The sequence below is a fragment of the Prinia subflava genome, chromosome 3, assembly GCF_021018805.1.
Source record: "Prinia subflava isolate CZ2003 ecotype Zambia chromosome 3, Cam_Psub_1.2, whole genome shotgun sequence".
In the NCBI taxonomy this organism is placed as follows: domain Eukaryota; kingdom Metazoa; phylum Chordata; class Aves; order Passeriformes; family Cisticolidae; genus Prinia; species Prinia subflava.
This window is the reverse complement of record NC_086249.1, coordinates 104557572-104580392: the sequence shown is the minus strand read 5'-3', so window position 1 is coordinate 104580392 and position 22821 is coordinate 104557572. Positions and strand designations below refer to the sequence as shown.

At 47.5% G+C, this 22821-nt stretch overlaps 1 long non-coding RNA gene across 4 annotated transcripts in view; it reads right to left on the bottom strand.

The window, feature by feature from the left end:
• The window catches only part of LOC134548417 (uncharacterized), a 39141-nt gene extending 16706 nt beyond the window's left edge, over positions 1 to 22435 (bottom strand). Inside the window, exons 1-2 of one of the 4 annotated variants that reach the window (XR_010079765.1) lie at positions 22132 to 22435; positions 20833 to 20920 (exon numbers count right to left, since the gene is read on the bottom strand). This is a non-coding gene — a long non-coding RNA (uncharacterized LOC134548417). The remainder of the gene's footprint in view (positions 1 to 20832; positions 20921 to 22131) is intronic. The other 3 variants (XR_010079763.1, XR_010079766.1, XR_010079764.1) reach the window with 3 other exon arrangements.
• Positions 22436 to 22821: the final 386 nt, after the last annotated feature.

The window sequence follows — 22821 nt, the reverse complement described above, 5'->3', positions numbered from 1 at the left end:
TGATTCCACTGCTGAGACAATTTGGAGATGGGTCAGGATGCTTCCAAAGACAAAACAGAAAGAAGCAAATGAAGAGTTAAGCAAGACTAAACAGAAGATGAAAAAAATAGTCCTACATGTCTGATACACCATAAATCCTGTTCTTCAGTGAAACATGAGTACTTTGTGAGTCTGAACCATCTGTCAGGACCTTTCCCCAGTCAGATCTGGAGGCCAGGCTTGTCACACAGTGTCCATCAAGATAAAACCCCTCAAAATCTGGGTCACTGGGGCTCAAGGCTGGAGCCTGGGCACAAAGAAGGAGCCCAACACGTCCCCAAGCTCTGCAGGGTGCAGGCAGCACTGACCCAGGTCACAGCAGCACCCACACAGTGACCTGACTCCCTGACACCTAACCGAGGGCCAAGCTGTAATTTAGACAAAGCTGGTGATTTTCTATCAGCTCCAGCAAGCTGAAGGAGTTGAACCCATGAGCTCACACAGCTTGGCATCATCTAACTCAGCTGGCAGCACCAAATGAATGAACTCGTGGTGCCCTCTGCTTCAGCTGTGGTAAAGAAAGCTGGAGAAATAGCACAGCAGCACTGTCCTGTGGGCAGGGTCGGGGTCAGCCTCTTTTCCCAAAAGAAAATGGCCTCAAGTTCCACCAGGGAAGGCCCAGGCTGAAAACCAGGAGGAATTTCTTCAGTGAAAGGGTTGTCAAGCATTGGAAGGAGCTGCCCAGGGAGGTGTTCAAGAGACAACTGCACCACTGCTCTAATTCTGTTGAAAAGGTGGTGATCCATGAAGGCTTGGACAAGATAATTTTGGAGCCTTTTCCAATTTTAACCATTCTGTGATTCTGTGTCTCCTGGTCAACCAAGGTGCTGCTGGGACCAGGTAGGATAATCCTGCTCCCAGGTCTGTCTCTGCCAGATGTGCCCATTCTCATTCTCCAGTTCAGTGCATCTCCTCCAAACCAGCACAAAATAAATCCCCACTTCTCCCCCACACTGCTCTTACACGCTTCCCATGGGGCGTTTCCCACTGGATCTGCTCTGTTGTAAAGTCCAACAGAGATGGGTGCCAAAAAAGATTATATCCAAGACAAACAAACAAAATAACCCCAACAGCATGGCTGGAGCTGGTGTGGTGCAATTGCAGTGCAATGTGGTTCGCTGACCGCTCCATCGCTCCCTGTCATTACTGGTAAATTATTCAATCTTTTATCAAGGAAAATGCTTTAAACATGCAATCATCTATTGTTTATCTTGTGTTCTAAAAGTGTGTGTGGCTGTGCCAGATATGTCCTAAATTCTTTCATTTATCTGCCCAGTTGTACACAGACGCCAACGTAAATAAGTACCAGGTACACACACACACACCTACGAGCAATGTAATAGATTCAACCCTCTTCTGATCTTTCTCTTTCATCTCCAAGGAAAGAGAAGGGGAAAAAAAACACTGTTCCACCTCCACTGTGCTCCCACAATCCCACCACCACCAGCTTGCCCTGCTCCAATTTTCCTGAGCAATGTGGGACTGGGATATTTTTTAGCACAGATTTACTGAGTGACCTTAAGGACCAAATGGCATCAAGGCTTCAAGGGGTGAGTTCCCAGCTGGGAAGGTTTGCAAGGGAATTATCAGTATAACTGCACCAGTCAACTGGAAAATAAGAGGTGTGGATGTCTTGAACATGTGTGGCAATTGGGATTTCTGGCTGGGAGTAAAACCAGTTTTCTACTGGTTACTCAGCAGGGCAGAGCAGGTGGCACAGGACCCTCTGTGCCCAGGCTGGTTCTCCCCTCCCTGCCTGCCCTGAGCTGCCCAGAAGTGATGTCTCCTTGAGCAGCAGGCATTGCTTTCCCCTGGGAGCAGCTCCCAAACACTCCAGCACTTGGACACGTCGCCCTGCTTGCAGAGGTTAATGGGACGGGCTCATTTCCAAGTGGGAAGCTTTGCCCAAAAGTGGGTTAGCAGTAGGGCGGGGAGGAGACAGGCCCTTGCAAAAACAAAAATTCACTTACCCAGCAGTTGTGACTGGGCAAGGCCACTCGCAGTGTGACAGAGGCAAAGCCCAGTGTGACAGATAATATTTAATATGGGGAAGTGGATCAGGTCACTCATCTCCAGTGAGGATCTGCTGCCCTGGCATGGTGCTGGTGGGAATCCTGCACTGAGTCCAGTTCAGGACTGGGCTTTGTACTAAGGAGCAGGAACGTGAAATCATAGAATGCTTTGGGTTGGAAGGGACCTTAAAGATCATCAAGTTCCAAGCTGTGGGCAGGGAAATCTTCCATTGAACAGGTGTTCCAAATCCCATCCAACCTGGCCTTGGGCACTGCCAGGGGTGCAGGGGCAGCCACAGCTGCTCTGGGCACCCTGTGCCAGGGCCTGCCCACCCTCACAGGGAACAATTCCTTCCTAAAATCCAGTGTAACCCTGCCCTCTGGCACTGAAGGCCATTCCCTGGCTCCTGTCCCTGCAGCCCTTGGCAATTGTCTCTCTGCAGCTCTCCTGGGGCTCCTTCAGGCCCTGCAAGGCCACCCTGAGCTCAGCCCAGAGCTTCTCCTGCCCAGGCTGAGCAATGCCAGCTGTGCCAGCCTTTCCTGCCAGCAGAGCTGCTCCAGCCCTCTGCTCATCCTGGAGCCTCCTCTGGGCTCTCTCCAGCAGCTCCACGTCCTCCCTGTGCTGGGAATTGCAGGGCTGGGGCAGCTCTGCAGGTGGGCTCTCATTGAGGGGGCACAGGGGCACAATCCCTATCCCTTTCCTGCTGCTCACATGGTGGGATCAGCCCAGGGCACTGCTGGTTTCTGATCCCAGCACACACAGACAGGGCATGTCCAGCTCTCACCCACCAGCACCCCAAGTTCATCTTTTTTGCAGTCCAAATGCCAGGGCTCAACTTAGATTATGCCTGGCGTGAATAAAGTCACCTCATTTACTTCCATCCCATCTCTAATTGTGCTTCTCTACCCCAAGACAACTTCCCACAACCCCTTTCATTCCTTCTCATTCAAGTTCTTCAGAACACACAGGATGGGGAAGCACCACCATGACGTCTCTGCAGCTCACTCACACCAACAGAACGAAAAAAAACCCCACCAGTTCTTGGAAAACAAGGCCTGAAACTTCTCTTCCAACACGAGCTAGCTGCAGCTCACCCTGAACATCAAATGAAAGGCAGAGTGCCTTTCTCTCCCTTGGCAAACACTGCTGCTCATGTCTGCTCAGATCTATTTCAGGCATCGCTGCTTATTCGAGGCAAATCTCAGCTCTGTGTAGGTGTGGCAGGGATGATTCAGCAGAGGAACCTGCACGGCTGGAAACCTTCCATGCCCATGGAAAACAGAAAAAGTGGACCCCTTGCTGGCCAGTCGACAGAAATCTCCCTTTTTGTCCTCACAAGGGGGTTCTGCTGTAACCAACTGCTCCTCCCAGCAGTGCAGGGGCTCAGTCCTGCAGTCTGGATGAAATAAAAAGTGCCACAGGACATGAAAACACTGATGTCTGTGTGGTGTTTTACTTTCATGGAACAGTACTGAGGTTTTCCTAAGGAAAAGGAAAAGAATCACCTAAGAATCAGGGATCACTTTCGTGATAGATCCATAATGTTTGCTTAAGTGTATCCATGTATTTACATAAAGACTATTTAATAGAAGTAGGGAAACATACTTATGTAATGCCTTTTGTACCAGGAAAGCAATTTATGAGTTTGATCAATCAGTTAGATTTTTACAGCTTGATTATTAAACCAAATTAACTCCCACTGTTACACACAGTTCTTGCATGAGACGTATCACACACACCCACATATATACAAATATTTACTCCTGAGAAGAGCTGACCTCTCTTAATGCACAAAGATTCTGTACTAGTCTGATTTAAATGTCATATTGTAAAAAAAGAGTCATGGGAAAACACGCTGCAAATAGCCATTATGTCCATGAAAACATCTCATTATCCAAAATGGAGTTATGTTTAAAAGTGTCTTGTTTATTTAAAGCTTAAGTCCTAGAAATAAATTCCACATTTCTCATTCTCGTCAGATAAATACTGAATTACTTAACATGTTTGTGGCACTGGAATGAATACTGGAGTGTTCTGTTGTTTTTAAAAAATAAAAATAGGGTTTTTTTAAAGTGTTGCAATGACAACCAAAGATTTAGTAGCCATTTTATGTGCTTGAGTTGACCTCATAGGACGTGATCTTGGAGAAAGACAGACTTTCAGCAGGGCAGTGATTTAATACATTGAATTCATTGCAAGATAAATAATCAGGAGTCACACTCTTTTCAAATCTCTCTATTTGTGCCTATGTGAGGTCTCCACAAGGAATAAAATTACATGGATCAAGAGGCATGCAGCTGACTTGTCACGGGGCACTGTAGGAGAAACTCTCTCCCCCAGCTCAGTTCTCATTAGCTGTGAAGGGCTGATGCTTGCAGTTTTTGGATGGAATTGCAAAAGAGAGTTGCTTTTGCCATTAATGTCACGGGGTCCAGATGTGAGGAGATGAGAAGCAGACTCCACACCACACTGCAGCTCCAGCAGAGGCTTCCAGCTGACAGAAAGCCTGAGAGCACAGGGTGATGTTTCCAGCATTTCAGGTTTTACACATCAGGAGTTCCACCAAAGTGCTCTGAGGGTCTTCTGGCTGGACTGGCAGAGAAGTTATTCCTGTGTTTTCCACCAGATCCTTTTCTGCAGGACTTTGTCAGGGTTAGAAAAGTGATCCTCCCCTGACTTAGATACTGACATGCTGTAGCTATTTATCTTCCATAACAAAGATCAGAGAATCAAACAATCCCTGAGGCTGGAAAATGAGCCCAGGCAGTCCCAGCTGTGCCCTATGCCCACCTTGTCCCCAGCCCAGAGCACTCAGTGCCACCTCCAGGTGACACCTGCAGGGATGGGCACTCCAAAGCTCCCTGGGCAGCCCCTGCCAAGGCCTGAGCTCCCTTTCCATGGGCAAATTCCTGCTGCTGCCCAAGCTGAGCCTCCCCTGGCCCAGCCTGAGGCCGTTCCCTCTCCTCCTGTCCCTGTTCCTGGAGCACAGCCCGACCCCCCCGGCTGTCCCCTCCTGTCAGGGACTTGTGCAGAGCCACAAGGTCCCCCTGAGCCTCCTTTTCTCCAGCCTCAGCCCCTTCCCAGCTCCCTCAGCCCCTTCTTGTACGACCCTCTCTCTAAATATCTAAGTAGATCCAGCACTTCCCCTCAGGGACTCACAGAACTGAGGGTCAAATACCCCTATGCTAACCTGGGCTCTGGAGCAGAGAATTCCCAAAAGCACTGAGGTATTTGAAGCCCCTTTTATGGCTTATGCCAAAATGTGATGCCAACATCTCTGAGAAAATATGTCCACAGTGAAATGGTGGTGGTTTTGTTAATTCATTTAACAAAACAAGACGGGCAAAATCAAATTAAAGAGAAACAACACTAAAACCATTTCTCCTAAGCCTCACACTCAGGAAGGGAAGTTACCACCTGGAGCATCAGCAGCAGCCCTAAAAATGTGTGCAGAGGAGGGGACATCAGCAGAGCCATCGCTGACCATGTCCCCAGCTGCTGGAGGAAGCAGCCAGCGAGCACAAACCCTCTCCAGTCAGCCCTTCCCCTCACTTAAAATTCCAGAATAATGAACACTTCGCACAGAAGGGGAAATTTTCAGCTCTGACTCAACGGGATCATTATTTTTTGTTTATAAGACACACCCACTAATTTTTACGTTGGACGCACGACGGCTCCATCACGAACCGCGGGCATGTGACAAACGGGGGGAGCACAGCTGGAATAACCCACCCTGCGTTTCCTTGGAGTCTCCTTGGAGCTCGGGGACAGACCCTTAGCATTCCACTGGGCTGCTCCTCACAGCTGGAGAGAGAGCTGGAACACCAAACACAGGGAAAGCTTCAGTTCTTCCAGCAGCTCCAATGCACAAACTGCAAGCAGGTGCTTCCCTCATCCCCAGCACCTCTTGGATCAGCCCAGCAGGCCCAAGGCTCCAGCCACTGCAGAAATAAATCCCAGCTGATGTTTTGCACCTGGTTTTCCACACAGCAGGATCACAGAGGGTGCAGCGAGCTGACCCAAACCGGAGGAGCTGCGTAAAGCGCAGCCCCGTGCCGTGGTGGGGACGGCTCCCTCCTGCATCCACTGCTGCATCCAAATCCTCCTTCCAACGCTCAGGAAGAGAAAAAGGACCTTCAAGTGGGTGTGAAGGTTTGTGCTGCCAGAGTGTAAATGGGAATCAGGCCTGACAGCCTTTAAACAGCACACAGCAGTGCAGAAGCAGAGGGGAAGGCCGTCCAGCTGAAATTCCAGGGATTCAGGCAACCAGAAATTTGGAAGCAACAAAACAACCGGTGGGACTGAGGCTAGGACTGATGCTAGCATATCTGCCAGCTCCAAAAAAAAGTAGTAATAACAAAAAAACCCCACATGACCCACAGCTGAAACCACGAGTTTCTAAACCTTAATCCTGACCAGTTAATTTGGTTTATTAACTCTGCAGGCATATTCTGAGCTTTGCCCCAAATATATGAGATCTAGAGCCAGGCTTTGTTGGGATCAGGGGCTCCTGGGCAGTCAGTCACCTGCCTGAGGTCCTGACACACAAACCACGGCTCCCAGGATGACCAGGAGTGTTGGGTCCTTTGTGGGAATAAAGGTGTGTTTCCTTTGTGGAAATAAGATTCTTGTGGGAAGCCACTCCCACTTTGCCATCCCACTTCCCACGTTCCCACCTGCAATCAGAGGGCACAATGCCACCTAGTGAGCTGCTCTTCCTCACCCTCTTCCTTCTCCTCCTCCCTGAAGCCCCCCCAAGCCTCCCAACCCTGCCCCACTGCTGGGGGACCTGCAGCAACTATCCTGTCTCCTCATTCCTGTTAATGTTCTGGCAGCAGCTCCCAAATTTTCCAGCTCATCTGCAGGCTTCCATCACTGCAGGAGTGTCCCAGGGCACCCCACACATCCAGGACATGGGCACAGCAGAGCAATGGGAGCCCTTTAAAGTTGCAACCCTGCTGATCCCACTTCCATAGGAGCATTTTGGCAGGCAGAAACAAAATTGTGGAAGGGACACGAGCTGCTTTGTGATGCCTCATCTATGTAACCACTGCATTCTTGGTGCTAATCACAGGCTGGCAGAAGTTGGAATGGAGATTTGCCCACTCTTCCCAAAACCAAATTCCTGCAGGCATGTCAGGAATATACCTATTTTTTTTTTTTTCCCAAACCCAACAGGTCTCACTGTATTTTATTTCTGGAAGCTGGAGAGATTATTGAAGCCATCCTTCAACAAGGAAGAAGCAAACTCAGCCAAATTATAACAGAGATGCAGAAAAATGCCTCATTGAATATGTCTGAAAATAACAAACATTTCCAGCCGGTCATTCACCCTTGTCCATGATGTGGCATCACACCAGAGCAAACAAAGCACCAGGAAGTAAAACCAGCATTTAACAGGGTCTTATTCCTAGGAAATATGCTGGACAAGCAGGGAAAAGAGGCAGGGTGGAAGATGCTTGCAAACCCAAGCACAGCCAAGGCAACAGATCCAGGCTCAGCCGACCTTGCTGCTGTTGATGTAAAATAGGAATGACACCTTGCACAGGTAATTACAGGCACTTAAACCCTCATCTGCATTCCACACAATGCAGCCAAGGAATAAACATAATTACCTCCTTGTCTGGAGCTGCTGCCCGGGTTAACTTCCCACCAGCCCCAGTTAAAATGATTAATATTTAAAAACCTTAAATCCAGTGCTAAATCCAGGGTTTAGCAGCTCCCCAGTGGCTCCCCACTGTGCCCAGTTTTGTTGTGAATGACCAGCAAAACATCCCATAGCCCAAACATCCAAACAATCTAATTTACAAGAGCATGTAGGACACAGGACAAGGGGGAACTGCTTCAAACTCACAGAGAGTAGGGTGAGAGTGGATATTAGGATTTTTTTTTTTTTTACCTTGAGGGTGGGCAGGCCCTGGCACAGGGTGCCCAGAGCAGCTGTGGCTGCCCCTGCATCCCTGGCAGTGCCCAAGGCCAGGTTGGACACTGGGGCTGGAGCAGCCTGGGACAGTGGGAGGTGTCCCTGCCATGGCAGGGGTGGCACTGGATGGGCTTTGAGGTCCCTTTCAACCCAAACCATTCTAGGATTCTTTGAAAAAAAGAGTCAAAACAAGAGCAAAGCAAGATACAAAATAAATTAAAAAAAAAAAAAAGATGGCTATAGGAGAAAGCTTCCTGGGAGGAAACCAACCTATACCTTCTGTTGACTAAGAAAAAGGGAATTTTGCAGTTTTCTTGGGATAATTCTCTGACTGTTCCTAAGTCCAGCCAGGACTGATGTTCAGCAAGAGCCCAGCTGGCAGTGGTTGGGACAGAGCAAAGGGATGGGAACTTTCCATCCCGACTTTCTTGTGCTGATGCAAGTTGGTGCAAGACCACTGGAGCTGGTGGAGGTTGTGTCTATTTATATCCCTGGAGGATCTGGCTGATGAATCACCCCCTTGCTCTGGCTGGAAAATAGTGCCTCACCGGGAAAATCCCGCTGCCAGTGACACAAAACCTCAATGGTGAGGGAGAACAGCTCCCTTCCAGCTCCAGAGCAAATTCACTTCAAATTAGGTGAGCCCCTGTTCCCTCAACAATGAGAGCTCACTCCAGCCCCTCCACAGCTGCTCAGCCCAATTGAGGCTGCCAAAACATTTCTTATGGGGTCTTTCCTACTGGTGTTGCTTTTCTCTCTGCCTCTCCTTCCTCCAGGCTCTTATCTGCCTGCACACGTCCTGCCTCCGAGAGCACGACCAGAACAAACCCTGATTTATGGCCCACTCGGAAAACACGATGACGTCCAGGACTCCGTTCGAATTCCTTCACGTTTGCAAAGTTTAGATGCTGTCCCAGGAGCTGCCAAGGAGTGCAGAGCAGGAAGTCAGCAGGAAAAAAAAAAATAGGAAGATAAGGGGGCTGCTGGGGCTGGGATAAATCCCCTACCATATGTTTTGTTTTCACGCCTTCTCATGGTTTAAAACTGAAGTAGGAAGGTTCTTCTTCAGCTTCCTGCTCCCCTTTTCCTTATCCCAAAAAAGGCAGCCTCAAGCAGAAGTGATTGTTTTCTTAATGAAAATTAGGCTAAGGGAAGGAAGGCACCTGAAGCACAGTTTGTATTTGATATTAAGTCTGTTTTTTAATTAAATCTGTAACAACTCCAGAGCCCTGGTTACATCACATTTCCAGCAAGGCTGAAAAATCTCAGGGATTGGGAACTGCATCTGCCCTTGCACTGGTGAGGTGCAGTGAGGATCTTTGGGGGAATCAGCCCTGCACAAAATTCCTCCTTCTCCACAAGGGGAGAGCTGACACATGGGGGACCTGCACCCCCCAGATCCCCCAAGCCCTGCCTCATCAGACCAGGAGAAAGAATCCTTTGCATTCACCACAAAATTATATCAGAGTGATGATATCAGCTCATTTCCCAGAAAGCAAAGATGTTAATTAGCACCAAAATTAGCTCTGAAAGTAAGTTTCGTGGAATTTATTGCACGACCCACATGTGACAGGAAAACTCATCTTTTGTCAGTGTTTTGCACTCAAAGAGCAAAACTGCAGCTCTGTACTCAGCAGGAACTTGGTCTGGGCCATTTTTGCAGGCTGGGACAGTCAAGTTTCTCTGCTTTCACCTGGTGGTTGGGGTTTTATAGAAGGTGGAGAGCTCTTTTCTATGGACACAGCGTGTGGGCATTGGGTCTTTTCCCAGTGCAAACCAAATGATAACTTCACCTGTTGCTGGCATATCCAGTGCACTCATACTGAGGCATTTATATGTCTGTGAGCATAAACACAGAATTTTCCACATTTACCCTGCTCTCCCAGCCCTGCTAATCTTTATTATTATTATTAATCAATATATTGTCTACTTAAATTACTAAGCAGCTCTAATTAACTATTAAGCAAGCAGCTGCACAAACACCTTTTATCACAATCTGGTGAAAAATAAAATAAAAAAAATCTTTCAACTAAAATTCGTCTAAAAAGAAAAGAGAGAAAGTCTTTCAGTAGTAAAGGAAAGTGAGGTCCTAGGAAATGATGGCACAAAAGAATGGGGAAAAACCAAGCAGGAAAATTGACATTCTTCATCAGAGGAGTGAAGTTTTCCTTCTGTACATGCTGAAGAAAAATACTGAATATCCAAATGAAGTTACTAAATCCAGAGGGCAAAAAAGTCTGCTCCTGTTTTCCAGGAGTTCAGGGTTCAAGCAGGTGAGATCTGTTGACTTCACGAAATTATTTTGGGAGCTGAAGGGTTTGAGGATCATTTAGATGTAAAAATTCTGCCTTGGTCAGCCCTGTGGGTGTGCAGACACGGTGATCAGGATACACAAAAGTAAATCCTCGGGGTGCTTGAAGGGTTGGTTCTATATTAAGGCTTTTGCTGTCATAAAAATGTTGTAACAACAACTGTCACACACACTTGGTGGCCACTTGCCACTCGATGTAAGAGATTACCAGAGGCACACAGACAGATACAACAGGTCTCAAGAAGGTTTTCACCAGAATGTTTTGTTCTACAGATGAATTTCAGTATTTACCCTGTGTTGCTGCTGAAGCAGAATATTCATATGACAATTCCAAATTGAAAAAGGGTAGATTTAGGTTGGAAATTAGGATGAAATGCTTTACCAGGGGGGTGGTGAGGCCCTGGAACAAGTTGTCCAGGGAAATTGTGGATGCCCCATCCATGAAATTGTTCAAGGTCAGGCTGGATGGGGCTTGGAGCAACCTGGGATAGTGGAAGGACTGAAATTGGATGATTTTTAAGGTCCCTTCCAGCCCAAGCCGTCCTGTGATATGTTTCTGTGAATTTCTTCTTTGGAAAAGCTAAATGCATTTATGTGATTGACCGCTGGAAGTAATAAATCAAGTATATCTTTGAGTTTTCAGAGCTTGACTATTGCAAAGTACTGACTACTAGTAGGTTTCATTATCTGGCTGAGAAGTCCTAAAAACACAAAACAACTGCAGAAAACAAGTCTGAAAGTCTCTTTTCCCTTCAGAAAACCAGAGGGAAGCACAAAAGAAAGCGAAGCACAAAACACTTTTGGGTACAAAGTTTTCTTTGGAGAGCAGATTGTTTGCAGAGAGATGAAAAGCATCGCAAACACGCTGACAATCTGCGAATATGCATCCGTACACATATTTCCAGCCGTGCTCATGCAGCCTCCCCTTCCAGCTCCCTTGCAGGTCTGATGAATCACAGCCTGCAAACAGCCCCACTCAGGCAATAGTCACGCTGAGTGGCTCATGACTAAACCCCGAGCAGGGGTTTATTCACAAAGTGTATGCAAATAGCAAACACATCTGTAAGCAGCAGCAGCAGCAGCGGCAGCGCTTTACTCCAGGATGATTTGCAAACAAGAAAAGGGGTTAAGTCTGTCACGCTGATTGCTTGCAGAAAGTGGATTGCTCAGCCTTAGTCATTTGCATCTCTTTCTGGTTTGCAAATCCTCCTGGCGCAGAGTACAGCAGGCCCTTTCATTTGTTTTCCTGCTCCTCGTCCTCCAGATGTTCAAGTCAGACTTGTTTTCTGCAGTTGTTTTGGGTTTTTAGGACTTCTCAGCCAGATAATGAAACCTACTAGTAGTCAGTACTTTGCAATAGTCAAGCTCTGAAAACTCAAAGATATACTTGATTTATTACTTCCAGCGGTCAATCACATAAATGCATTTAGCTTTTCCAAAGAAGAAATTCATAGAAACATATCACAGAACGGCTTGGGCTGGAAGGACCTTAAAAATCATCTAATTTCACTCCTTCCACTATCCCAGGTTGCTCCAAGCCCCATCCAGCCTGACCTTGAACAATTTCATGGATGGGGCATCCACAATTTCCCTGGACAACTTGTTCCAGGGCCTCACCACCCCCATAATAAAGCATTTCTTCCTAATTTCCAATCTAAATCTACCCTTTTTCAACTTGAAATTGTCCTATGAATATTCTGCTTCAGCAGCAACACAGGGTAAATACTGAAATTCATCTGTAGAACAAAACAACGAAGCAAAATGTTTCTCAGCAGCATAATTATTCAATAGGCTCATGTTCAGTGGGACCTGTGAAAAGGCCTATGGTCAGATTTTAAAAAAGCAAATATACCCCAAAAAGACCTTCCAATGGACGAGAATCAAAACCAGAAACATCCATCCTCACTGTCCCTTGAGTGAATAAGTGTTTAAATATCTTACTTGATGCACTATTGCCCACAGCACTCCCCTACTGGACCCCCAAATTTCAGAAACACCAGTTCTAATGTCACCTCACAGAAAAGCAAGCTCTTAAAACTCCTTTCCTTTGGCTCTGGAGTGGTAACAGCTGCAGTGCATCAATAACGGGTTAATTTAGGATTTAGCTCAGAGCTGCTGTGCTGAGCTCCTGGAAAACAGAAAGTGTAGTAGGAGGATCCTCCACCCCCAGCAAGGAGCAGGTAAGTGAGCAACAGGCACTAAATTTGTTCTGGGTGTGGGTAAAATTGGTAAGTCAGAGAGCTGGAAGGCTGAGTGCATCCCCACTCCTCTGGCTGCCTCTCCTGACTGCTGAGGTGCCACCTCTTGTTTTGCAGCTTATGCAACATCTTCAGGTTCTGTCAGATGATGTCTGACTGCTGAGCCTGCTCCTGGTACTGCTCCATGACCCCTCTCCTGATGTTTTCTCAGTGCTTGACTTCAGCATTTTTGAATTACAGGCTACCTGTGCACGTGCTATCCAAATTCAGTCTCTGTGTTCTCCTGTACTATGAAAAGTAAATTTTTAGGAGCACATTTGCATTTTACTCTTCAATTGAAATCTGCTCTCCAGAACATCTGTAGACAAAGAATGCCTCTACACACTGCTGTCCATCCCATGATCTGTTTTAGAGGAAGTTGCCCCTTTCCCTGGATTTGGGATGCTACCAAGAACAAGAAGTGAGCCGCTCTAAAGAGTTGCTGTAAATATACTTCTATATATATATATCTTTCAATATCTTTCAAGTATATCTTTCAAGTCCCTCATCTTGCCAATGTCACAAATGAATGGCTGTGAGCTTCCTTTGATGCTGACTTGGTTAACAATCCCAAGGCTGAGTGGGATAAATAATTCCCACATCATTCCCATCACATCTGACTCCATCCTCACCATCCAAAGGCTTGGAGTCACAGAGGATGAGGTTTCCAAGTAGAAGATCATGGAAAGCCTGTGCTCCTGATCCCCTTCACTGGATTTCATTTCAGAGATTTGGGAATAGCAGGTTAATGCCTGACAGCTACAGCAGCCAGCTGGCAGTTTTTCTGACTTTTGGGAGCAGGGATAAAGGCTACATCCAACTTTCAGGATGCCCTAAAAATATTCAGGCTAGTTTGAGCAAGAGCTGCTGCCTCTTCTCACTGACCCTTTCCTAGTAAAAAATAAGCAATTGTGCTCCAGGGGAGCCTCCTTCTCCTCAAAGACAGACTCACTTTTAATTACTAACTACTAAATAAAGCCATTTTCACTCATTTCAGCCACCAGAACACGTAGATAATGTAACACATACTCATAAATAACCTGGCAATGGAGACACAAGGAGAGGGAGATGCTGAGTGTAGACATGGGTGTATTCCTTTGGAAAGGGTGCTACATCCTTACCACAAAGTAAATCCTACATTATGCAGCCCAAAAGTGGCAATGAAAGGGCTGTATATGTCCTAAACATCTTTGTGTATGACAGGTTTATAAAAAATCAGAAGTAATGTGAGCAGGGTGTTTATTTTCTGCTTCTCCAAAAATGTAACTGTTGATATTCCTGGTCCACTGACATAAACAGCTTTTCCTACTTCTCTTCACTCCCAATTGGTTTGAGTATTTGGAAAATATTTTGGACTTGTGTGATGTAGCCACATCATGTTAGACCTGCTGATTTTATCATGTGTACTTCTCTGTCCTTCTCCCTAACTAGAATCAAACAGCACTGCAGCATCCATGGCAGGGACACCTCCCACTGTCCCAGGCTGCTCCAGCCCCAGTGTCCAGCCTGGCCTTGGGCACTGCCAGGGATGCAGGGGCAGCCACAGCTGCTCTGGGCACCCTGTGCCAGGGCCTGCCCACCCTGCCAGGGAACAATTCCTGATTCCCAAGAGCCCATCCAGCCCTGCCCTCTGGCACTGGGAGCCATTCCCTGGCTCCTGTCCCTGCAGCCCTTGGCAATTGTCTCTCTGCAGCTTTCCTGGGGCTCCTTCAGGCCCTGCAAGGCCACCCTGAGCTCAGCCCAGAGCTTCTCCTGCCCAGGCTGAGCAATGCCAGCTGTGCCAGCCTTTCCTGCCAGCAGAGCTGCTCCAGCCCTCTGCTCATCCTGACGAAATCCTTGCTCAGGAGGAGGGCTGCAACCACACAGTGGTGTTGTGGAGATGGGATGGCAAATGCAGGACCCAGCATCTCCAAACCTCCCTTTGCTCTCTGCCAGCCTCTGTGTGCCAGGGAATTGCCAGGCTGGCCATGGGGACACTCAGGAACCTGAGCCCTGGGCTCTGCTCTTCATCTGCTCCTGCAGACAAACAACCTGGGACTGTCACCGAGCAACGGGGAGATGCCGGTAATTTAGGAAATGACCAACCATTTGTGTGTGTCTGCAGGCTGGGAAAACACATCCGGGAAAGGTTAACTCTGCCTTTGCAGCAGCACAAAAGAAACAGGACCAAACGTCGAGCTGGAAGGAGACTGGTGCCCCTGCTGTGGTGAATGATGCTGGCATGTAAAAACCCGTGTCACATCCTGCAATGCTCTGTTTGTCCCTATCATGCCACAGTAAAGTCTGGAGATTGTTTGTTTCTTTGTTTGTTTGGGGTTTAAAAAATTTAAATTGAAATAATTCTGGAAGTAAATTTCTTCCAATTCCTCACTTGGTTAATTGTTTGTCAGTTGATGCAGAAATATGACACTGGATGCTACCTGAAAAAGGGGTGGCTCTTTGTTTTATGTGCATTCAGGGGAAAACTGGCAGTCATTCACCTCATGCTCGTTTTTAAAAGGAAAAATATCATCTCTGACCTGAAGTTTTCCTCAATTACTCTCATCAGTGAGGGGGGGGGATGATGCAGCTTGTGCTGTTTCAGGCACCAGCAATGCACAGTTGATACAAGCACTGCTTAAATCATGATTCTGTTTCCCACAGGAATTCTGAGCAGCCCCATCTAGCCAGAGATCGAGATGGATCATTAAACAACTGAAGGCCTCTCTGGAGGGCAGGGAAAAGGTGATTTGTGCAGCTGCAGGGCAGGATTTCTGTGTGACCACAGCCCAGAGCAGGGCCAAGCTCACACCTGGGCTGTTCCCAGGTAAAAACACACTTGTGTCCAGCTGTGAGCCTGCTGGGCTCACCTCCTTGCAAGCAGTTCCTCTGCATGTATTTTAAACGAGGAAATAAAACATGCAGCTGAAGGCACAGAGGTGGATGTGGCAAGATGCAAGACAGATTCACCAGGGGGCAGATTATTCTTGTCAGAGCTGGCATCTGATTTTCCAGAGATCAGATCTGCGATAAACTTCTCCTCTCTCAGTTCCAAAAGCGCTGCAGGGCAAGGTCTGGGTTTACCTGGAGGAGGAGGAGGCTGAGATGGGCAAAACTAAAGAGATGGGGCCTCAGGCAGAGGGAGGAAGAGGCAGCAACAGAGGCTCCTTCCCCAGGATCGTTTCCAAGGCTGATCTGACTCAATAATTTTCCTCACAGCCTTGGCTCGGAACGTCAGCATGTGCTAATAAGATTTGCTGATGTCACAAAACTGGGAAGCAGCTTCAATTCAGAATGTTGGAGCATGTTACAGTAAGACCTCATGATCCAAAGCAGCAGAAAAGAGAGGAGACTCAGTAGCTCAAGGTAAAGCCTTTGGGAACTACTGATTGTCCTTCTCCAAGCAAGGAATTCATCACCTGGCAGCAACAGAGCTTTTTCCCCAGAGGAAAGGGCAGTTAGGAATGCTAGCAATGCTGATGTGAAGAGGGAACTTCAGCCTTAAAATGCTCCCAGAGAGGTGCCTCTGTTAGGGATGCCCTAGGGAGGGCTGAAGTAAGGCCACTTCACAAGCTTTTGGTCAGATTTCCTTTGCAACTGCAGGTACAATTCTTGCTTCCAGATCCCAGCATGAACTCCCAGGGGACAAAAAAATAAGGGTGGAGAAGGGTTGTCAGGATAATCAGAAGAGAAAAAACTGCATTAACAGAATACTTTTGCTAAAAGCTTTGCCTTGGGAAAAGAGCAGAATAAAAACTCAAAAGGAGGTCTGAGAGAAAGGCATGGAGCCTTCATGAGGCATGGAGAGTTTCAGAGGAGGTTTGGGGTGGATTTCAGGGCAAGGCTCTTCCCCCAGAGGTGCTGGCACTGCCCAGGCTCCCCAGGGAATGGGCACGGCCCCGAGGTTCCCAGAGCTCCAGGAGCCTTTGGGATGTCAGGGTGGGATTGTTGGGGGTCTGGGCAGGGACAGGGTGGGGCTGGATGGTCCCTGTGGGTCCCTTCCAGCCCAGGATATTCTGCAATCTTATAATTCTGTAAATCAGGTATTCTCTAGAAGTTTGCTGGGCACAAACACTTGGGAAGAGCTGCCAGGATAATTTCCTTGTAAGAACTTATGGATACACACTGGCCATCCATTTATTTAGGCTGTAAATTAGATGAAATGTTTAAATCACTGGGATAACTGAATTTAGGGAAAGGCTTCCTATGGGATCACAGAATCAAATAATCCACCTACTCTTTGGTGAGTTAGAAAAGGGAGGATATACCTGGAGCAGGTGATGCAACAATTCTTTTTTAATCCCTTCCTCTGTCCTAGCTGACTCTTCCTCTATCCATCAATAACATAAGTGATAAAACATGGATCTTTGAAGCTCCAACTTCTCTGCTTTCAAAAGATAATTGAAGGGACTTGCAAGGCTACACTGTACACCCTGCCTGCAGAGGACTGCAGAGTGTGGACTCGGGTTTCTGAGTATAAATTAGCACAGAGAGTTTGAAACTGAGATTTCAAAGGCAGGTCCAAACCGCTTTTACTGAAGGAAAAAAAATCTGACTACAGCAAGATCTTTTTTAAAAAAACCCATTTAAAGAACTGGGAGTAGTAAAGACTTCAAATACTTTTATTTTGCATGCTGTCCTTGGTCTTCTTCCACAACAAATTTTGAGCACAAGAGATTTTTTTTCCGTTCACCACTGAGTCACCTGCAAGAGGCTCAAAAGTTGTTTCCCACTTGTCTGGTTGCATTGCTGTGGTTCCACAGAGCCCTGCAGGTGCACAGTGGTGATAATAGATATATAAACCATTTTTAGAAGTTTTTCCCCATGGATTCACAAAAGCTTGAGTGTCTTGGCCTGGCAGGTTTGGCAGGAAAGGCATTTTTCCTTGTGCAGCATTCATATTTTTTTTTATGCCTACAGCACTGTCCAACAGGAGGGAATTGCACCGTTTTTCATTCTTTGGCAGTGTTCTATTTAAAATAATTACAGTCAATTATTATCACTCAACAACTGGGACTTCCTGCCCTAAAAGCTCTTTGTTTATAAGTCATCACCCACCTCTCTATTAGTGAATTCTCCAGTAATCCAGTGTATTTGAGGACTACACGGAATGGCATGACTAATGCCTCCCGCTCATATTTTCCCACTTTCCTGGTAAATCAGGAACAAGAAGCAGGGAGAGCATCTCTACCTGAGCACTGTCCAGCTCAGAGGCTCCTTTTTTTAATCATTTTTTTCTGCATCCAGCCCTGCTTTCCTCGCATCCAGCCCCACCCTGCCCCTGCCCCTCTGGAGTCTTGCGCAAATTGAAAAGAAGCCAGTTTCAGTTTTCCTTCCCTCCCCTAAAATTCCCTCTCTTTCATCTTGGGCTGAGTCATCTCAGAAGACTTTTCCTACACCCCTACAGCAGCCTCCAGGCCCCTCTGCTCACACTCACACCTTGCCAACCCTCCAGCACTGCAGGCACCGCAGCTTTTGAATGGATAAGCCAAAAAAACCTCCTTGAAGCACATTCTTATTCATGCTCCTCACTCGGCTCCCCTGGAAGCAAGCCCTGCCTCATCCCCGCGGATCTTGGTGCTGGAGATCAGAGCCCAGAACAAGAAGCACTTTACAAAGTCCCCAGGGAATACCTCAGGTGTGTTTTCACAGCGAGCCTTACATCACCTCCCAACAAGCCCGCACACGTTCCTGACTCCAATTCCAAGCTCAAAGCCAAGTGTTATAAATGCTAATTTTCTACACCAAGCTTTCCCAAAAAGTTTTAATTCAGAACGATTTTTTGTTGTTGTTGCTGTGCCTTATCAACATCATATGTAACCCCTGCTTTGTTGATAGTGTTGATTTTATGGAAAAAAAAAAAAAAAAGTTGTTTTATGTTATGCTGAGAGCCAGGGCTTGCGTGGGTAGGCACACAGAGGGACCCATCACTTCCCAGGTATTAAACCACTTTTTCCTACTCGTTCCAGTGCTCCATAGAGCTGCAGCTAAATCCTTGCTGCTTTTCTCCCTCTGAAACGTGTCTGTCTCCCTGCCACTGAAGTGAAGAGGATTTAGCTCCAGGTGAGAGCAGCCAGGAGAGCAGGAGTGCAGTGACAGTGCCAACAGGAACATGGCCAGAGGGGTAAAGTTGTCTCATCCTTTTTGATCCTCAGCACAGACAGCTTTTGAGGCAGGCAAACAACACCTCTCGTGTCCCTGAAGTGGTGTGGGGAGGGTGGAGGGCAGACTTTTCTTGAAGGGTTCTTCAGCTGTGAAGGAGACCTGTCTTATTAATACTTTCCTTACATGCTCTGCAGCAGCACTGAAAAAACACCTCCTTTTATTCCACACATAGCTGCCTTCAAAGAAGGATGGTTTGTGGAAAGAGGAAATGGTTTTTCTTAGGTTCCCTAACACAGCTGGAAAACACAGGTGAGGTTTTGGGCACAGAGCCCTTTTTATAGTTTCTTTCTCCTATAATTGCTTTAGGATGTGTAACGGATGTACAGCACACCTACAGCCAAAAGAAAAAAATTCCCTTTGAGAATATTAGCGTGGCTGTGAGCTTTTCAGTAGGACCACCCTTTCCATTTCTCTGCTAGCCTTCTGCTGAAATTAGGAACTGCTTAATTACAGCCTGCTTGAATGGTGCAGGTCAGCTGAACAGTGCCAGGAGAGTGTGGGCACTGCCCCAGCCCGGCCTACAAAGCAAAGAGCAAGGGGCACAGAGGGATGGTTTTCCCCATCCAACCATCTCAGCCTCTTTATAGACTCTCAAGGCTGAAGTCATCAACAAACCATTCTCAGACACCTCTTACAACGCAAACAACGGAGCCTCAAAACCTTCCAGAGGTGGTTCCTGTGAAAAAGGCATATTGTATGTGTGGCTCTACGCAGATATTTACTATATGTAATCTGATAGATAGAAAAGTTATACTATATTAATATTAGAATAATGTAGTGAATGTAGTTTTGTAATTAACAATAAGTTGTAGTACAATAGAAGCTGTGTATGTGTGTTATATTTTTTTGCTCAAGAAGAAAAATTCCTCAGCACAGAGATAACATTCACAGAGGCCCCTAAACCTTCTAGTGAAGAAGAATTTATGGCCTCTTATCCACAGAACCCAACTTTCTCAAGGACGTATGCTCTCATGCGTTCTTTTAATTAACAGAAAGCTTTTGTGACAAGAAACAGCTGAAAATTACTTGTTTTACGTAAGATATGAATAGTCATAAACTGAAGGCTTAAAAAAGAAGACTTCTCTTTGTTCTGGGCCCTTCTCCTTCCTAGCCTTTGTCTGGGAGGGAGGGGGGACAAAAGCCCGGGCTACCTTCTTTGCTCTTGTTGTCTCATTATTTGTCCTGTCTCTGAAAACTTTTTTTAAACTTCATAAATTTCAAAAAATGAGTGATTGGCGTTTACCACAGTTCCTAATGCAAGCAGAGAAACAGAATTAACATCTTGGCTTTCTCCTTGAATATTTCATCTGAAATATTCTGAAAACAAGTAAATCTGTTGAATTAAGCTGAGGAACAAAACACACTGAAGCCCTTCAAAAACACTCTGGGGAAACAATGGCACTTGCAGTGACTTTCCTCCAGCCATCAAGGAGGAGAGAACAAAAGGCCAATTTGTGCCTGAAGAATGGGGTTATTGTTCTTTATTTCCTACACATACCCACCCAAACAGGAGCGAGCCCTTCCTCCAAACAACACCAGGCCGTGGATGTCTCAGCTGATGTGTCTGTGCCACCAGGCAGGAACACAAAGTACTTTACCCAATTAACAAGCACTGAGCCAGCAGCTGTAACCCCTTGGCAAGTACGAAGGGTTTGGGGGGTGTGGATTAAGTCAAATTTGCATTTAGGTGTAAAGACGTGGCTCTGACTTGTCTCCACATTTGAAACCTCATTAATTTTCCTTTTGATTCATTCATTCGGTTGCCTGTTAGCATGTACCTGGCTGCGTGCTGAAACTTGACCTCCAAGGGTGTTCAAAGCCCAGACAGGAGTGCTGGCTTGATCAACATCTCCTTAAACAACAAATTTCCAGTAAGAAGAGAGATTTCTGCCAGGTGACCGTGGCAGGAGCTGCTGTGACGTCCCCCAGTGACGGCTGTACAGCCTGGCCATAAATCACCACCCCACAAAAGCTCTTTTCCAGGTCAGGGCTTCATCTCTGGCCCCAGTGGCTGCTCACTGAAGCTGCTCCGTCCTTCAGGAGCTTCCAGGAGGAAAACATCAAACGTGTGATCGCCACCAGCAACTGCTGCTGCTCCTGTGATGAATTGGGACAGGAACTGTCTGCGTGCTGCCTGACACAGTGGTGGCCTAACCCAAACCTACCCGATAATAAACTGCAGCTCCAGCTCCAGGAATCCTGGATATCCTCATTTCTGCACTCTGGCCATGGTTTCCAGCCTAATGGGTGAATCTAGTGGAAAAGTAAAAGCATATGATGGCAGGAAAAAGACAGCCACCTCTGAAGTGATTCTTTCACTTCCCTCTGTGTTATTGCGATTTGCTGTGGGACTCTTTCCACCAAAATTCTCAAAGAACCTTTTAGCAGAAAAATCAGATTAATACTAGGGAGCATGGCAGCACTGGCGTCCTCACAGCTGGCCTTTGGTTTCTGAGCACTGATTTGTCTTCTCTTCACACAGAAATAAAAAATAAATTGTCAGAACTCAGGGATCCCTACAGGCTTTCTTGCAGCATGAGCAAAGCCAACTGAGGTTATGTTTGACCAGGCTAGGGGAGGGCACATGGGTAGCTAACAGTAATTGTGGGATGGCCATTCATCAACCCACTGGAAGCATCTTTTTATCTGAGCTAATGTCCCTTAGCGGCCAACAGAAAGGAGGAGGAAAATCCAGAGAAATTCACCTTACCCTAAGACAGAAAGCAAAATTAGTCCAGTTGACTCATGCCCAAAACACACCCATTTCTCCTGCTGCCAGTAAAGGGAGCCTTGGGTGATGGAGACAGCCCAGGTGGGTGAGTCAAATCCACCCCCACCTGGGGCCCTCAGCCACCAGAGCCTGGTCCAACCCCTGCCCCCCAGCTGGCTGTGAAAGGAGAATGTTCTCATCCCTTCTCACACTTCATAAAGAGCTACAGAGGGCCTTCACTTCCCAAAGGGAACATTCCCACACCTGCAGGAGTTGTGTGGGGAGATTTCCTACCCAGTTCTTGCCCCTCTGCCACCCCCACTGCCTGTGCCCAAGCTTCGCCAGTGGGAGAAGCCTCCAAGGAGCAGAAATATCTAAGGTGGCATGGAACCACCAGGATCCCCTGCAGCCTGGGGCTTGGCAGGCTGTCCCCAGCCCTTGGAGGGATGTAGAAACTCGGGGAGGATGTCCACACTCACTCCATGCATGTCCCAGCTCTGCCAGGGAAATGTTTGAGTGTGTACACTCACACTATTAATTAATGTAGGGAAACAATTACTGTACATGAGCCTGAGACCCATAAATGTGAAGCTTCTCAGACAAATAGGTGGGATTTCAGCTAAGAGCCAGCAGGGGAAGGAGGGGGGATATCACCCAGCAAGCACACGCACCACCACGGCCACTCAGCACGGAAAAGGAAAAAATAGCTGCTGCGTAGTTCGGAAATATAAAAATAGTTTGGCTGTTCCCTTACCCTTTCCTTTCAGTCATCACTCCACTGCAGCCCCGGGGTTTGTTTGTCTCCGTTGCTATGTGGAGGCTGTGGCTGCCAGGCCCTGCTGGGGAGCAGTGTCCTGCTGGTCCCTGAGCCCAGGGAAGTGGCTCTGTGACAGCCCCAAGCCCGGCTCTCTCCCTGTCCCTGTGAGTGCCTGACCCGCTGCCTCCCGGGGCAGTGAGGCATCAGCGCATCTCCCCTTCCCTCACAGCATCTCCTGCCCTTCTAGGAGAGCTGTGGTGGCTGGGGACAAGGCTGTTGGGCTTGCCAAGAGTGCCACCCACCCCGTGAAAGCCCTGTCACCACCACAGAACTCATGGAAGGATGTGTACGTGGCCAGTGTCCAACCTGGGTACCTGGGAAACAACCTGGACCAAATCCTGCTGCCTCAGGCTGTGAGTGTGCTGGAAGGGTGACCCTGCAGAGGCAGGGAGAGCAGAACAGGGAAGGGGCTGAGGCTGGAGAAAAGGAGGCTCAGGGGGGACCTTGTGGCTCTGCACAAGTCCCTGACAGGAGGGGACAGCCGGGGGGGATCGGGCTGTGCTCCAGGAACAGGGACAGGAGGAGAGGGAACGGCCTCAGGCTGGGCCAGGGGAGGCTCAGCTTGGGCAGCAGCAGGAATTTGCCCATGGAAAGGGAGCTCAGGCCTTGGCAGGGGCTGCCCAGGGA